Source organism: Caretta caretta, chromosome 2, assembly GCF_965140235.1.
Source record: "Caretta caretta isolate rCarCar2 chromosome 2, rCarCar1.hap1, whole genome shotgun sequence".
In the NCBI taxonomy this organism is placed as follows: Eukaryota; Metazoa; Chordata; order Testudines; family Cheloniidae; genus Caretta; species Caretta caretta.
In genome coordinates this window covers 228,738,086-228,756,241 of record NC_134207.1, presented here as the reverse complement: position 1 = coordinate 228,756,241, position 18,156 = coordinate 228,738,086, and positions in this window count along the sequence as shown.

The window sequence follows — 18,156 nt, the reverse complement described above, 5'->3', positions numbered from 1 at the left end:
GCATACTGTGGAAAGTGTAGAAGATCTTTCATGCTTTGTGTGTATATAAGTTTTATACACTTTCCACAGTATGCATCCGATGAAGTGAGCTGTAGCTCACGAAAGCTTATGCTCAAATAAATTGGTTAGTCTCTCAGGTGCCCCAAGTACTCCTTTTCTTTTAGCTGAGCCATGGGTTTTTTTTGTATAAAGGCCCTGCTAAGAGCATGGCAAGGGGCAAGTATTTTTAATAAGTAAATGTCAAAGATTAGTGTTTAAAATATACCTAGAAGAGGTATACGGTTAAATACAAAAAAGCAAGAGCTGAAAGTAATTTTTAACAACAAAAAGGGGTAGAAATGAAAATAGTCGGGGTAGAAATGAAAATAGTCAGGTTAGATACAAAAATATACAGGTTTAAAAAGGCGCTAAAGTATACAGAAGAAAAGGCAAAAGTTAAAATGACTTTTAAAATGTATTAGGCAAGGGTTAAACATTTTTTATTAATATGAACTAACAAGATGAGTGCCTGACCTCATCCTGACCACTTTGCATGTAAGTTGTTTCTTGTTTTCCTCTTCCCTTGTATTTTGTCTTTAGACTCGGCTCTCTTAGAGGCAGATAGAAGCACATAGGGTGACCTATGTGTTTGTATAGTACCTAGCACACAGTGGGACCCAGTTCTGATTGGGACTTATAGGCACTACTGCAATGTAAATAATGCTAGTAGTCATGGTAGAAAAGAAAGCAGACATAATGGTTTGGATGCATTGTATGGGGACACTGTTCAAACCTGCTTGTCAAGTAAGAGATCTGAGCCACAGAGAGTTCTTATGTCTTGAATTACAAGGGGAAAAGGTTGTTATTCAAAGCTGTTGCCCAGGCGGACAGGAAAACAAAGAGGAAGGTACGTGATGGACCCAGTAACTGTAATCAGTTGGCGGGTTTTGGACTGCATCCGCCTCCCAGAAATCTAAACTACAATCCAAAATCTGTGCACTTCCTGACACAAGACGCTTATAGAGAGATTGTGGGGGAAGGACAGGATAAGAGTGAGAGTCATGAGAATGTTACAAAAACAGAACAGAAATTCAATGGAACAAGGCTCTCTTTTAGGGTGGTTAGAAATTGAAATAGAAGCTTTTAAGGGAAAAGTGCTATTTGCCCCCAAGTTAAAAAAATAGTGATATTTTTAGCCACCTAAAGGAGCTGCAAGTAGTGTTCTCTACTACAGCTTTATAGACCTCAACTCATAAACGAACTCTTTCCTGATATTAAAGAGACAAAATGGGTGAGGTAATATCTTTTATTGGACCAGCCTCTGTTGGTGTGAGAGACAAGCTTTCAAGCTTACACAGAGCTCTTTTTCAGGTCCTGATGTGTTAGGTAGAGTTCATAGGGGCAGTTTGATAGCGACAGTCTGGGGCTTTTTCTTAGAGGCACCTATTATCCCAGTACTCCCTGTCCTGATTTTTCATACTTGCTGTCTGGTCACCCTTATGTCAGGTCAGGGAAGATAAACTGAGTAACCTTAGCTCTATATACTGTACTATACTTCCCCCTACTGCTCAGCCCACGGAAAACGACATCCACTTATTTATAGAAAAAGGACAAAATTTCCAATCTTAGGTGCCCAAATGAAGTCAGTCAGTGTGTCTTGAGTAGAGCTGGACAATTTTTTTTAAAACCAAAACTATTTTCAGCAAAAAATGCTGATTCACTGACTACATTTTGTGAATTTATCAATTTTGTCAAATTGTTTTGGCCCGAAAAAAACCTGAAAAAATCAAAATGTTTTGACATTTTCAAAATGAAACATTTTGAATTGAAAAATAATTCTCAAAATGAAAAGGTCCTTTAATTTTATTTATTAAATTAAAGTTAAAAACTTGAATTTAAAATGAATTGCTTTGTTTGAGCCAAACTGGATTTTTTTAACTTCTCAATTCACCAAAAATCTTTTAAAATCTTGTTTTCAGTGTAACCCAAGATAAGTTTTTTATTATTTTGGAATTGCCTGGGAAGCAAAAAATCCATTTGCCCAGCTGTACTCTTGAGTTCTTCACACCTTTCCAAATCAGGGCATTTAAGTGCTGAAATGTGGATTTATGCACCTAACTTTAACCAAATGGAAAACTTGGGCTGTTTATTAAGCAACTAAACTAGTTCATGTTAGTACAGCAACTGTGAGCATAACCTTTAGAGAGCAATAAAGTGTGTTTATCTCTCTGGATTATCCATATCAAGAATGAGGGAATACAGGTTTCCTTCCTCTGCACTCAGAGTCACCATGCTGAGGACAAAGAGAGCTATATACTGTTATGATCATTCACTGAGTAACAGATGTGCTACTTTTGATAGTGCCAGCAAACTTCACTGTCAACTCTCCTTTGATTAATAGCCAATTTGTACTCTACTTTATTTCCCTGGGGAAGAATCAGGTTCAAATTTATGAAAGATAATGGGTAATTTTTATTATTATTTTCCAACTGTTAAAAGTACACTTTCAACTTAAATTTGACTTATATATGTTAACATATAAAGTTTTTTCTTGTTTTTTGTTGTTTTTTTTTAAAGATTTTTTAAGCTGAAAGAGTTACATTAATCAATACATTTTCCAACATAAAATACAGTTCTTTGGAAAAATCATTGTGTAGATGATAGTTAATGAAAATATGCCTATTCACGGAGAAAAGCACAACTTGATATTCATGAAATCCTGGTTTTCTGAAATTGTGAAAAGTTAATATTTCTGCCAGAACCATTCATTACAATTCAAAAAGAAATACAAGGAGAAAATCACCTCCGTGGGGAGGGAGGGGGGAGGGTAGCATGCGGCCTATTCAAGTTCCCTTATTTGGGGCACTCAAGGGCTGCCTAGGCCTTGCTCTGGCCTTCTGCCCAGAGTTGAAGTTCCCAGAGAAAGGTAGGATATTAGTTAGAATTCTGAAAAACCAAAAGTCTCTCCTTTTGTTACCACTTTCATGAATCTGACCCAATATGGCAACAGTGAAAAATACAGGCCACATATAGAAAACCCTGCATTTGATAACCTGCGAGATGCCTGAGCACACCAAGGATGATGATGATCCAGATTTTTGTCCTCCTCCCAGCCTGCACGCATATCTTCCAGAACTAAACCTCTTTCCGGGCCTTATGGCCTCTCTAAGGAAAATAACTACTCCCCTCAGAAAATAGCCAAATGCCTTAGATATTTGGAACAATCATATGAAATATGAACTTCACTGTAAACAGGAATCATAGCTCATCATGTTCTGCCAAAAGAGGGGGATACATAGAAACAGGGCATAAGAATTGTCCAGATGAGTTTCTATACAAAATTCACATAGTAAAGTGCTTCTAAACAGAGTTAGGATATCAGAATTCTTCCCAATGCATTTGAGGTGCTAAGTGCCCACAGCTCCCATTGACTTCAAAGAGTGTTTTGGCACTCAGCCCCCCACAGGATAGTTACCAATACCATTCTGTCTTGCTGCATCCTTTCTATTTTAGAGACCAAATCTCCTTTGACTGCAAGCTCCTCTGCGCAGAGACCATCTCTCATTATGAGTCTATACAGCACTTAGCACAATGGGGCCTCAATATTGATTCGGCCCTATGAACACCACTCTATCTAAAGTAATGTTAAACTGTTAGATTTCCTAGTATTATTTAAAATTACCTTTGTTATGCTACAGTTAGTGAGAGCTCAGTTTATCTGTGAAAGTAATATTAAATATACTTACATAATATTAAATATTTACTGTTAAAAACAGCAATTGATATCAATAAGCTGGTTTCTGACAGGCTGAAATTTTAAAATGAAGTTTGCCAGTAAATAATTATCACCCTGATTGTCTGACACAGTTTTATTAGGTTTATGGTAGAAAACGCATTAACTTAATATGATAACCAAGTTAGCCACTGTTTTACTATGGAAACTACTGTTGCCTGTGGGTTACTTAAAATGAACATGAAAGTTGACAAATCTGAGCCAACCCTTAAAGACCAAGTTGCAAGAAACTCCAGCCTTATATAGTAATAAAAGATAAGAACATAAGAGCGGCCATACTGGGTCAGACCAAAGGTCTATCTAGCCCAGTATCCTGTCTTCCAACAGTGGCCAATGCCAGGTGCCCCAGAAGGAATGAACAGAACAGGTCATCATCAAGTGACCCATCTCCTGTCACCCATTCCCAGCTTCTAGCAAACAGAAGCTAGGGACACCATCCCTGCCCGTCCTGGCTAATAGCCATTGATGGACTTATGCTCTATGAACTTATCTAGTTCTTTTTTGAACCCTGTTATAGTCTTGGCCTTCACAACATCTTCAGGCAAAGAGTTCCACAGGTTGACTGAGTGTTCTGTGAAAAAATACTTCCTTTTGTTTTAAACCTGCTGCCTATTCATTTCATTTGGTGACCCCTAGTTCTCGTGTTATGAGAAGGAGTAAATAACACTTTCTTATTTACTTTCTCCACACCAGTCATGATTTTATAGACCTCAATCATATCCCCCCGAGTCATCTCTTTTCCAAGCTGAAAAGTCCAAGTCTTCCTAATCTCTCCTCATATGGAAGCCGTTCCATACCCTTAATCATTTTTGTTGCCATTTTCTGAACCTTTTCCAATTCCAATATATCTTTTTTGAGATTGTGCAACCAGAACTGTATGCATAATCAAGGTGTGGGAGTACCCGGGATTTATATAGCAGTGTTATGATAATTTCTGTCTTCTTATCTTTCCCTTTCTTAATGATTCCTAACATTCTGTTAAGCTTTTGTGACTGCTGCTGCACATTGAGTGGATGTTTTCAGAGAACTATCCACAATGACTCCAAGATCTTTTTCTTAAGTGGTAACAGCTACCCATCATTTTATATGTATAGTTGGGATTATGTTTTCCAATATGCATTACTTTGCATTTATCAAAATTGAATTTCAGCTACCATTTTGTTGCCCAGTCACCCAGTTTTGAGAGATCCTTTTGTGGCTCTTTGCAGTCTGCTTGAGTAGTTTTGTATCATCTGCACATTTTGCCACCTCACTGTTTACCCCTTTTTCCAGATCATTTATGAATATATTGAATAGGACTGGTCCCAGTACAGACCCCTGGGGGACACCACTATTTACCTCTCTCCATTTTGAAAACTGACCATTTATTCTTACCCTTTGTTTCCTATCTTTCAACCAGTTACCGATCTATGAGCGGACCACCCCTCTTATCCCATGACAGCTTACTTTGCTTAAGAACCTTTGGTGAGGGACCTTGTCAAAGGCTTTCTGAAAAATCTAAGTACACTATATCCCCTGGATCCCCTTTGTCCACATGCTTGTTGACCCCCCTCAGGTAATTCTAGTAGATTTGTGAGGCATGATTTCCCTTTACAAAAACCATGTTATCTCTTCCGCAACAAATTATGTTCATCTGTGTGTCTGACAATTTTGTTCTTTACTATAGTTTCAACCAGTTTGCCCAGTACTGAAGTCAGGCTTACTGGCCGGTAATTGCTGGGATCATCTCTGGAGCCCTTTTTAAAAATTTGCATCACGTTAGCTATTCTCCAGTCATTTGGTACAGAAGCTTGATAGGTGACAGACTACAGTTAGTAGTTCTGCAATTTCACATTTGAGTTCCTTCAGAACTCTTGGGTGAATATCATCTGGTCCTGGTAAACTTATTACTGTTTAGTTTATCAATTTGTTCCAAAACCTCCTCTAATGACACATCAGCCTGGAACAGTTCCTCAGATTTGTCACCTAAAAAGAATGGCTGGAGACAGAGACCCAGGTTGGAGAATTTCAGGAAGCTATCAAGAAAATTGAAGAATTTCATACTTTTGTTAATAGAGAGCATTCTAGTGCTACAGACATCATTACGCTATGAGTAGGGCCCTGTCAATTTCACAGTCCTAGGATTTAAAAAATCATAAATGTCATGATTTCAGCTATTTAAATCTGAGATTTCATGGTGTTGTAATTGTAGGGGTTCTGACCCAAAAAGGAGTTGTGGGGGGGTCACCAGGGTATTGTTGGGGGCATTGCGATACTGCTACCCTTACTTCTGCGCTGCTGCTGGCGGCCTTCAGAGCTGGGCAGCTGGAGAGCATCAGCTGCTGGCCGGGATCCCAGCTCTGAAGGCAGAGCTGCCGCCAGCAGCAGTGCAGAAGTAAGGGTGGCATGGTATGGTATTGCCACCTTTACCTCTGTGCTGCTGCTGATGGGGTGTTGCCTTCCAAGCTGGGCGCCCAGCCACCACCGCTAGTCTTAGCCACCCAGCTCTGAAGGCAGCACAGAAGTAAGGGTGGCAAGACCGCGACCGCCCCTAAAATAACCTTGCACGCCCCCAACTCCCTTTTGAGTCAGGACCCCAATTTGAGAAACGCTGGTCTCCCCCATGAAACCTGTATAATATAGGGTAAAAGCACACACAAGACCAGATTTCACGGGGGAGATCAGAATTCACAGTCTGTGACACGTTTTTCATGGCCATGAATTTGGTAGGGCCCTAGGCATGAGTAATGCCAGCTTCTGGCACTGCCCTGGCAATGTTCCAGAGCTATTAACTGCGGATAGCACATATAGCGATGAGAGAGGAGTCATAAATGGGAGTTTCTCAAATCAGGGGGGCATTTCAAAGTGCAGTCACCAAAGGGTAAGTTTTTTAACTCCTTTGTTTTTCATAGGGGAATTGTCTGCAGAAAAATCTGTCATCATTAAGAAATCTTATCTACCCACCTCTGTTAAAATGTCTATTGCGGCACTGAGATGCTGTGGGGATAAAGTTACCTTGATTCTAATGCTCAATACCCAGGCCCTTTTAATCCATGACCACTCTGCTGAGTTGTGCAAATGAAAAGGTACTAACACCAACTCATTTCACTTAAGCTAGTCAGCAGCTCTCTGTTGTTAATGCCTGTTAATCATTTAAACCAGTGACCTATGTTCCAGATCCTATTACAAATCCTCTACACCATCCAGTTTCTGAAGTTACATATGTTTAGTGTAATGAATGTTATGTGGTCCAAACATATACACACCGGACAAAGGATAATCATAGGGTCACTGAAAAATGATAGTGGAGATTGGGTACTGAGTGATGGGAAATAGCATATTTGTTAAACAGTTCATTTGTATTAGTCTTTACAAAGGAAGTGGAGGGTGATGGTCTGCCCACATCAATGATCACTTTTCCAGAGATGACAGCGCAGATAACAGTATTAGGTCTACAAATGTTAGATGCACTTAAAGTAGACAAAGCATCAGGTCCAGATAACACATGTCCATTAATTTTTAAAGGATTGAGACGTCAGCGATCCCTTCACTGACATTAAGTTCACAAGAGTCAGGGGAGATTCCTGAACATTAGAAAGTAGCAAACTTGACTGCAGCGCAAGATAGTTGTACTCCAGCTCAAATGTCAATGAAGGCGCAAGTAAGGCCAAGTGCTAGGCACAGTCCTCCACATTGAGTGGTAGGTAGGAGTGGTTGAAGAAAAGTCGCTTTCCAATGAAAAACACAACGTTGGACATTTTAATTAAAAATCTCTTTTCATCTAAATTTGGGGATTTTCATTTTAAAACAAAGAGAAAAACTTCATTTTTTTCTTTAAATTTTTTCACAGCAAAATAAATATTTCCCAACCAGCTCTAAGAGTAATCTTAAGCCTCTTAGGCATCTGAGTGAAATTCACCCCCTGTGTAGAGGCCAGCACAAGACCTATGCATCACTTTCATCCCTATTTGGAGAGTGTAAGTAAGCATTCATTGGTGCATATGCCCTGTGCACCCTCTCTGCACAAGGAATTTCACTCTCAAAAGCGCTAGGTAAAATGTGGCTGGAGGTCGGTGGAGAATGGGTGTTTCTGAGGAGGGTGGTTGAGATCCTTACCTCCAACTTCCCCACTTTGACCTTTCTTCTGTTTCAAGGTAGGATTAACTTGGTTGCTCTGCAGCTGCACCTTATAACGCAGTTTTGCATTTCTTATCCAGCTCATCACTTTCTACTCCACTTATGCAGTGTGCAGGATCTAGCCCTTATCTATTCCAAAAGGAATTAAAGTTCCACACCCGAGATTAAGCCTCCAGTAAAACATCACCAGGGAATAGGAGAAAATAACCATACCCAGGAGTCACTAACATAATGCAAGTGTAGCTGGCTTCATGACTAACATAAAACAATAACCTACAGGCTGTAAATTAGTAGTCTGAAACAAAGGACTGCTATCAAGTGAAACAACTCCTTTGACTTTTATCCACCCTTCCCTGGCTTTCATGAGATCCGTGCAATAAAACTCATCCTCCGTGCTCCAGTCTTCCTGTTGCAGTCCATGATTTCAGCTGTCTAGACTAACTAGCCTTTTACGCTTTTCCTCTGGCCTTAGTCTCCAAAGCTGTTCCCCGCTGCTCCTGTCTCCATTTCCTATTCAAACTCTAGCCTATCCCTACCCATTCTGCTGAATATCCCCCCTCTTTTCTTCTAACAGGATACAAATCCATTTTTTCCTACCTGATGCTTTAGCACCAGCAGGCGGTGGCTGGATGCCATCATTGCAGTGCAGCACAATCAAAGGGCCGTCACTCCTGCAGTATGTTAGAGATGCTGACTATGTTGTCTATATCAATAAAAGATGCCATATTTGAGGATCAAAGGGCAAGTGGTATTTCTGGACACTTCCCACCTTTTTTGCAGTCTGACTAAATAGGGCCGGCTGCCAGCAAAGAAGGAAAACAATTTCCTCATGAAAATGTATTACTAATGTGTATTGAAACCTACTGGAATATTACTTACTGCATCTTACTCAAACATCACTTGTTCTATCATTAACTCTGCAATAGATTTTCATTGGGTTTTCATTTTTACAGGTTAGAGCCAAATTCATCCCAGCTGTAACTCCAGTGGTATCAGTGAAGTTATGTGAGGGATAAATTTGCTCCTAGGATTTCAGACCCTCAGTGTGTATGGTCACTTATATAGTTCATGCCACAATATGCCTGACACCATGATGAGGGCAAGCACTTTGTCAGCCTAGGGATTCTCAAACATAGATTTTACTTAAAACCAAAAATTCAAGCTCATCAGCCAGGAATTGAACAGCCAGGGGGTATCCATCAAGAATGACATTCTTGGCCCAGTAAATTTACCTTTGCTTGTGTCAGTCTCATTGTCCATAGTAATCTAAAGTCCACAGAGAGAGGTGAATCCAGACATAACTAGACTGTAGACCACTGAAGACTTCAAAGATATGGAAAAGGACTTTGAAACAGATACAGAACTGGAAGGGAGGTCAGTGAAGACCAGGGACCATCAAAGTTACATGGAATTAGTCTTACTGCTTGTAGTCAGGCAGAGTGGCCTCCCGCAGAGCCAAAGGGGGAGGAGCTGGTGGGCAGAGCCAAGTCGGGCCTGCCCCTTCAGCCAGAAGCTAAGGAGTGGGACAAGCAGTACAAAAGGTGGGGCCATTAGCTCAGTTGAGGCTGAGCCAGGGAAGGAGGCAGATGTCGCCACCCCACTGCCAAACCCCAGAATGGAGCCTGCGCTGCACCGCACACTGCCTCTCGAGAAGACTGCCTTGGGCTGCTGCCTGCTGTATACCCCAAGGAGATGGCAGACTCCGGACGACAGAACCCCTGACCCGGACTCTGGTAAGAAGTAGCCCAGGGAAACCAGTCATTGGTCCAGGTTTGCTATTAGGATCCCCACTGACCAAGAGGCCTGCGTTTGTCTGCCATCTACCTGAGCCAAGATGTCAGATGGATGGCTGTCTTCAGGGTCAGAGATACACACACCCGAAGCCCCTAGACTGTTTGTTCTGCTCTGCCTGAGGGCCAGAACCCTAAGACTGTTTGTTTGCTCTGCTCTATCCTGCCAGGGGGCTTCGGTCCCAGTGCTTGAGTCACTAATCCCCTGAAACAGGGCGGTGCCCCAGTGATGTAGAGAGACGGAGTGGCCTCCCTCTGAGCCACGGGGGAGGGATGACCGCTAACCACTTCATGGCTATCTTGTTATATTAGATATCTATTACATCTTCCTGGCATTATATAAACTGAAGAAGGTACAGTTTATGGATCCAGTCTAGGCTGTTTACCTTTAAAACCTTGGTGCTTCTTCTAACCCTCTTGAAATAACCTGAGGTTAGTTAGAGGTTAACTCAGTTATTTGTCAATGAAAAGAATGTTGTTCACTTTTCACTAAGGGCAAAATTTTTGGAGCAGTATCATTAACAGTGCTGAAGTGAGTGAAATGTTAACTCCCTGCACTAGTTTTTAATGGGTGCTTGAAGGACATTTGTAGTAATGTTCATCATTGATCCGACTTCTGTCTCCAGCCTTGCCTTCTACTTGCTTATTGCATTTTATTACATTATTGATGCTGATAATTTTAGACCTTTTGTTTAGACATGTTCAAACTGAGAAGTATGGACACAAAGCATTTGTTTCTGTTTCTGCACTCCGGGAGTTAAATTCTTTCCATACAAACTTATTGACTTCAATTTTACCCCTGTATTAATGACACTTATTTACTTCATTAGAATTCTGTGGATCTAACTGAATGTAGAATTTAGCACAGGCTCTGGAATTGTCTTTGGAAATGAGGGATATCTTGCTTCCTTTATATTTAAGCCAAACGTAAAGAATTTGTTCACTGGCAGTTTTTAGTAGTTAACTAATGCTAATAGATTGGGTTTATCTATAGTGTAAAGGGTAGAATTTCACTCCACTTCAGCATTATTGCTCTGGTTTGTGCCTGTGCATAAATGCGCGAAGTTACGCATGAATTTAACTATTTTGCTGGATGAGAACCCCAGTGAGCGATCACAAAGCTATTGGAAAGGAACATAATGCTTCTCTCTCTTACAGAAAGGTGATAGAGACTGGCACTGATTCAATCCAATATAGCCAATAGGCTTGGAGGCACTTTTACTACTGCAGCAGTCTATGGCCCGCTGAAAAAAGCAGCACGGAATTTTCTAGAAGGGCAACACATTTTTTTTTTACTGTTCCCCTTTTTAAGTCTTACTTGCCAAGAGAGGAGGAAAGAGTTTGTTTTGGTGAAGGACTCACTCCTGAGTCTCTGGTTGCATAGACTTCAAAGTCATCAGCACTACTATGCACTGTTCTCAGCTGGTCAGATATCTTAATTATTAGGACTTTGAACATCATCCAATTTTGGATCCCTCTCATCTGCTTTCTGGCACGACACATGCAGGCCCTAATCACCCCCCAGCTATGTCTGCACACAGATGGCTCCCTCTGTAGAGGGCTCTCTTCCATCCTGCTTGCAAAGGAGGGTTAGCCATTTCTGCAGAAACATCTCCCTAGCACCTGCCCCCCACCAAATTCTCCACAGGTTCAGGACCTGTGCAGGGAAAGGGAGAGGCCCAGGGCAGGCTGGAGGGGAGGATTGGATGGGCCAGGGGACACATCATCCCCACTCAGGCTGCATTATCTTTTCTGTGGAGTCCATCCCACACACACCCAGGCTCCTGGGGCTGCCTCATCCAGGGAAAATCTCTGGTAGCTCAGTGCCATTGCAGCCGCACTGCCAGGGACCACAAGGCGTGCCCCAGGTTCAGCAGGTAGATGGACCTACACTTATTTTGCAAAAGCCCTTTTCCCCCTCTCACCACCCTTCTTCTTCCCAGTAGGGGTGGCACTCCATAAGGAAATTTAAAGATTTCCTCTCGTGAGTTTTTACTGTGGAAGGGGCAACATTGGCTGCAGTAGCTAAGTTTGATCTCGGACATCTGGCCACACTGTCTCAGTACAAGCAGAGAGACTTAGAGCTAAGCCGCTGGTTGTCTTAGTACACCCACTGTTGACTCCATATTTGGTATTGCTTCTCTTCTCTCCCGTCCCTTTTGTATGTCCTCAGATGTTTCCTTTGTCTGAATTTGAAGAAGATGATGTATTATTACTGTTTACATTTTAATCATGTTTTTGTTATGCTGCAAAGCACCCTACATGTCTCAGCCAAGGGAAGGATTGCATTTACACATAAAGCTATTATAATAATTCCAATTTAAAATTTCACTGTACTTTGTACGTGACTTGAGCAAGACAAGCAGCAAAGGATTCCAGGCCACACTTAAGTATTTCTTTAACTATATTATCAGCAAGGAAGCGTGCTCTTGGTTGCTTACTTTTATATTTAACTAAAGAGTCTTTCAAGACTGCATTGGTTTTTTTCCCTGTGTCTGTTCTCAGATATCCTGGATTTCATTAAGAGTGTGGTAAGTACATTTTTCTCTCCCTTCTAAAATTTATTTTAATTTCAAGTAGATTTTACTGAGCAGATAATTTTTCATTATGCGGTCCAGATTCTTAACCACATTTTTATCTCCCAGCTGCTTCCAAGACTTCATACAAAATATTGTGCTGGTCTTGTATTTGCTGAAGTCAATGGGAGAAAGAGTGATTAGGCCTGTTAAGTATGAAGTGTATATGTTACAATCATACAACATTCCTTTGAGACCTTCTACTCTTGTTTGCGTTTGTTCAGACAAGAAATCACACCCAGGCAAGAGTGCTGATACTGTGGTGAGCATTACAGCAACCTTGGTTTATTTTATTGCTCCCACTCCTCAGGACACACACAAAAATTCTCTGAAGGTGAAATGCAGAAAAGTAGTACAAAAGTAAGAAAGATAGCATTCAGATGAAGGCAGCCTATTCTTATTCATTATGTTAATGTTCTCTACAAAGACGAGTATAATCTCTATGCACCAGGATTATATTCACAAAAGCCCAGTGCAATATTATATGTGAGAACTACCTTTGCATAGTGTCTAAACATACCACACATTCACAGACAGGCAGAAAACTTCTCTGTACTGGCCTTTTTCTCTTGTACAACTCAGTGGCCTTCCTGGAAACACACGCTCTAGCAGTGATGGACTCCAGAAGACAGAGAGAGGAAAGTCAGCATGTTCTTTTTAGATTCTTTCGGTGTCCTGCAATGTGAGTTCAAATCCCCATAAGGAACCATAACATCACCATGTTTCACCTAGGATGTCAGCCCACCCCAACCTAATCCATCCCCAGTGCCTTCCCTCTGCCCAATTGTTCTCCCTCTTTCTCATTTCCCTGCTTTTTCATCTGTCTGTTACAGGCTAATAGATGCTTCTTTCCTCTGGTACTTTATCAGGTAGGTGTTTCATGGTTCCCAGTACATATTAAGTCATTGCTTTAGTTGTTGGATGAGACCTTACTGCTTCCTGTTCTGTGGGGCTCAGAGTTGTTCCTCAATACAGTTTCCCCCTCAGTCTTTTTCAGAAGGAAAGGCTCATTTGTTCATTGCTTCTATTTAAAAAAAGAAAAGGAGTACTTGTGGCACCTTAGAGACTAACAATATTATTTGAGCATAAGCTTTCGTGAGCTTCAGTGGAAAATACAGTGGGGAGATTTATATGATATGATATAAATCTCCCCACTGTATTTTCCACTGAATGCATCCAATGAAGTGAGCTGTAGCTCATGAAAGCTTATGCTCAAATAATATTGTTAGTCTCTAAGGTGCCACAAGTCCTCCTTTTCTTTTTGCGAATACAGACTAACATGGCTGCTACTCTGAAACCTGCTTGTATTTAGGTTTTCTCCTACAGACATGACTTTCTTAGCTATATTAGCTGGCTATATTACAAGTATTCTCAAAACAAATTTGCATAGCTCATAAGAAATGGTTTCAAGCAAGTCTGCAACAATGTCCAAGATATAGGGCCCCTCACTGAAAGTTTTAATATTTAGTCCCATCTATAGAAGAGAAGGAACTATTTGCTAACTTGCATATAAATGGCTAGAGTACTGCATTTTTTTGGTGGGAGACAGCTGCTTTTCATTTCAAATTTTGTAAGCAGGCTATTTTTGTTTGGTCGAACCTGGTCTATGTATTTGAGGACTTTCCATTGCCGAGGTTTTTTACCCTAACTTGTAGAGGTCTAGATAAGGGGAAGGAGGGAAGCAAGGCAAACTCTGCCATTAAATGGACTGGCATTTTTTCTGGAGTTGTTCTATGAGGAGCTACAGCAGACTAGTGTTTCCCAGGATGCAGCTGCTGAGCTTGATTACAGCTAATACAATAGAAGGTGAACTTGGTTTGTCTCAGTACAAGAGACCTGACACCAGCTGAGGGTCTCAGAAGAAGAGTAGGGCCAGAATGGAGTTGCCTAGAGAAGTAGAACCAGAGCTGAGTTTGTCCTGAGATGAGCCTGGATAACCTCAAGGTGCTCATAACTTTCTCCAGAAACTTATCAGGAACCTTATGTCACCATAGTACCAACTCAGTGATGCAGTTTCTGGGGGAGTGTTTATATTCAGAGTCTGACATTTTGATATTTTTATTTGATCATGTTTGATAAATTATATTTTTTTATTAACCACACAGAGTTGTTTCAGAAAAACTTTGCTCTATGTATGGAATGGGTAAGAAGGAGAGATAATATTACTCCTTACAGTGTGTACAGTATATCAGAATTTGGTCTAGAGCAGGAAAATCTGTAATTAAGAGTTCAACATAAACCATGGGGGGGGGAGGGGTGAACGTTTCCCCCCTACATCCAAAATCCACTTGGTGCACGGCAGTAAGGACTGGAGGAGGAGGGGGGAATGACGACGACTGTCAGGGAGCTAGGTATGGTTCATTAATTTTGTAGGCTGCACTGCACCATGCTAGACCCCAGTGAGAGTTAGAGCATCCTAGGGGCCAATCTAACTTTTGACAGCAATCTATAGTACTTAAGGGACCTGTGACAGGGTGCTAGGCAAAGGGTTGCTGATTCAGCCCTCTCTCACGCCAGCTCCCATTTAGCAGGATAGATCTGAACTGGCTGGAGATTGCCTCCCAATTAGGGCCTGTTTGTTACAGCTGCCGCCTAATTAGCATGTGGCTGTATAAAAGCCTCAGGGGAAGGAAACCAAGGTGGGAGCAGAAAGAAAGGGAAAAGGTGGGGAATGGAAGCAGGGAGGTAGTGCTTCCCTCCTGCCTGTAGATGGTGAAGGGCGAACTGTACATGGCGAAATGGTGGTGGGAACAAGACTGTAAATAAACTGCACCTGTGGTTACTAACCCCAGGGTCTCAGAATGACTTTGTGAACTTAGAAAAGGCAGGAGCCAAGGGGGCCCTGCTGCACTCTGCTACAGGACACGCACCATTTGAGGATTGACAGAGCAGAACTCCAATTCCCCACTGCTTCCTACACCTCTTTCCCTCCACCAGTATATTCCCTTGTCCTAGGAGATGACTGGTTCAGATGCCAGTACTGCCAGTTTTATACTAGCTGAGAGCTCCTTCCTGCCAAGGGAATTCTTAGCTGACCAACTACAGTCAAAATCCTAGTAGATTGCCTGAGCACTAAGGAGTTTGATCAAACATAAGAATCTGGCCTTTGATGTTTCTACCCTTCCCATCCAAGCATTATAGGCTTCTTCCTGCTCACTGGAAAATGGGTTTTCCCCAGATCAGCCAGATGATATCCAAAACATAATTATCTCATACCCACTCACCGCTATACATCTCCCTCAGCTGCAATATATGTTCCCAAGTGAGAACATACAGGTTTGGGGATGAATAGATCAATGGTGAAGCTCTTTGTGAAGATGAAAGAAGGCGTTTGCTTTGACAGCCTAGACAGTCATTCATGAGGTGACTGAATTGTTACATTAAAACCTGGGACTGGCTCCTCTACGCTGTAGTAATACAACATATTCCCATGTTCAGGATCCATGTTGGAGACTAAAGATGGTAGGCATGTTTCCAGCTGAACACTTTTTCCTGTGAGAAACACTGGTTCGACCTAAATGAGTATTCCAGGGGAACATACAGATTTCATCGAAATTTTCAGTGGAACCTTAACATTCAGCCAACGTTTGTATTAAAAATGTGTTTCACGCCAGTATTCATGCTTTTATATAAAAAAATGTTCCACATTTGAGCCATTAGTCAAAAGACTTTGACGCACTGCATAAATAGGATGGAGGAGCAATGCTGGGTTTTATTTATAAATAATGTCAATCTTACATCAACATTCTTTATAAGGGAAAGTATCTTTAAAAATCTGCATATTTGGGGCTTTATCTCCTAAAACATGAATGTGTCTGGTTATTATAAGCTTGCAGTCATAAATACAGAACAGAGAGCTCAGGAACTGGTGTGAGCAATAAAGAATTCAGTTACTGAAACAATCCATTCCTTTGGAAATGTATGTAATAATTAGATGACTGAACTGTATTATATAAGCAGTAAGGCTGCAGGAAGAATTTTAACTACATAGGAAATTACAGTTTTTCTTTTACAGTCACTCTGTGTTGGGGATCCTTGCTTTGTTCCACAAAGCAATAAAAGAAAAGATTTAAAACACAGGATTTTAATCAATATTTTTATTTAAACATGAAACATAAACCTAAAGAGCTTGAGTTTTACAGGGATGTATTGTAGCTGGAAGATGTGGAGTCTAACACACACACAAACCACCTTCCTTTAAAAATTAAATTTCATCTTACAATTTCCACCTGCTTGTTGGAAAAAAAAGCAAACTGTGTTAAGATCCCGGCTGTGGCCAAAGACCTTTCACCAGGAAGTGGTGCATTTAACACCTCTCAGAGAAGATTTCCAGCTCCCTCATTGTAAACTATTAGGGGATTGACACTGAAATGACTCTGAATCTCTGAAAGTGAAATTCACTGCACTTGCATGAAGTCACGATCACTGAGCTTTAAACATGTAAAAAATGCAGCAGTGGGAGGGCCGGGGAGGTCAAATCTACTCTACAGCTGTGGTGTCAGGCCCGGAGTTTCTGCACAGTCCCCTCCCCTTCCTGCAGCTGCTACTTCTCCAGATTATTGACTGGAATAGCAACTGCAGTCCCTCAACACAACTTGCATGAAAAGCTAGGGCCTCTGTATGCTTTTCCCCCCATCAGCCTACTCCTAATTCAACCCTGCCTGCTGGCCTGCGCAGGGCTGACACAAGGCATCCCACTGAGCAGCTGCTTCTGGAGGCCTAGTCACTAAGCCTCAGTGCTTGCTCCCCGCACCCGCCACCCCAAAAAAAATTAACATTTAGGCCCTAATCCTGCATCACAGAAATCAGTGAGAGCTTTGTCATTGAGTTCAAAAAGTGTTAGATCAGAGCTTTAATTTCTAGGTCAGAATTCATGTCAACGACAGCCCCTCATGGTGGCAAGAAGAAGAGAGATGCTTACATAGAGCCATAATCATGCTAACCCCCCTTTCCTGGGGTTTGGCAGTGGGGATTGCTCAAATGAAGACCTGAGATTTTAACACAGTTAAACTTTAGAATGTACATTTTATTGGTGCACATTTTCCCACTGTCAAAGGAATGTTATCAAATGACAATGTTTTCAAAACACCAGGGGTTAAATTTTAGGCTTGTCTACCTTGATGGGTTTTATAAATGTTGGATCAAGATTTTATGCTCAAAAAGTACATCTTTTTTTAAGTGTCAGATTCCATTTGCAATTTTTAAACATTTAAGTCCTATTGAAATCAGTGTCAAAAATCCCTCTGCCAGGGTGTTGCCCTTATTCAGGATGAGCAACTATAGGCAATAGAGGCCTACACTGGGCTGTTACATAATTTGAAATAATTTGGGGAAGCTTCAAAATTTTTGTAAGCGGAGGGTATATTTTAACACACAATAATTGTAACAATTAAATGGCACATTCTTAATGTGACATTAAAGCTGCATAAAATAAAAAAGTCAGGAAATACTTAAACCTAAGCTTCCAGCAGATTCATTAACTCATTCAGCCACATTGCACAGAACTCATTATCTAGTCCAAGGGTGGCCAACCTGTGGCTCCGGAGCCCCATGCGGCTCTTCAGAAGTTAATATGCGGCTCCTTGTATAGGCACCGACTCCGGGGCTGGAGCTACAGGTGCCAACTTTCCAATGTGCCGGGGGGTTCTCACTGCTCAACCTCTGGCTCTGCCACAGGCCCTGCCCCCACTCCACCACTTCCCACCCCCTCCCCCGAGCCTATCATGCCCTCACTGCTCCCTCTCCACATCCCCAGAGCCTCCTGCACACCACGAAACATCTGATTGGGAGGTGTGGAGAGGAAGGGGGAGGTGCTGATCAGTGGGGCTGCCAGTGGGCGGGAGGCACTGGGAGAGGAGGGCGGGGAGCTGATCGGGGGCTGCTGGCTACTGTGGCTCTTTGG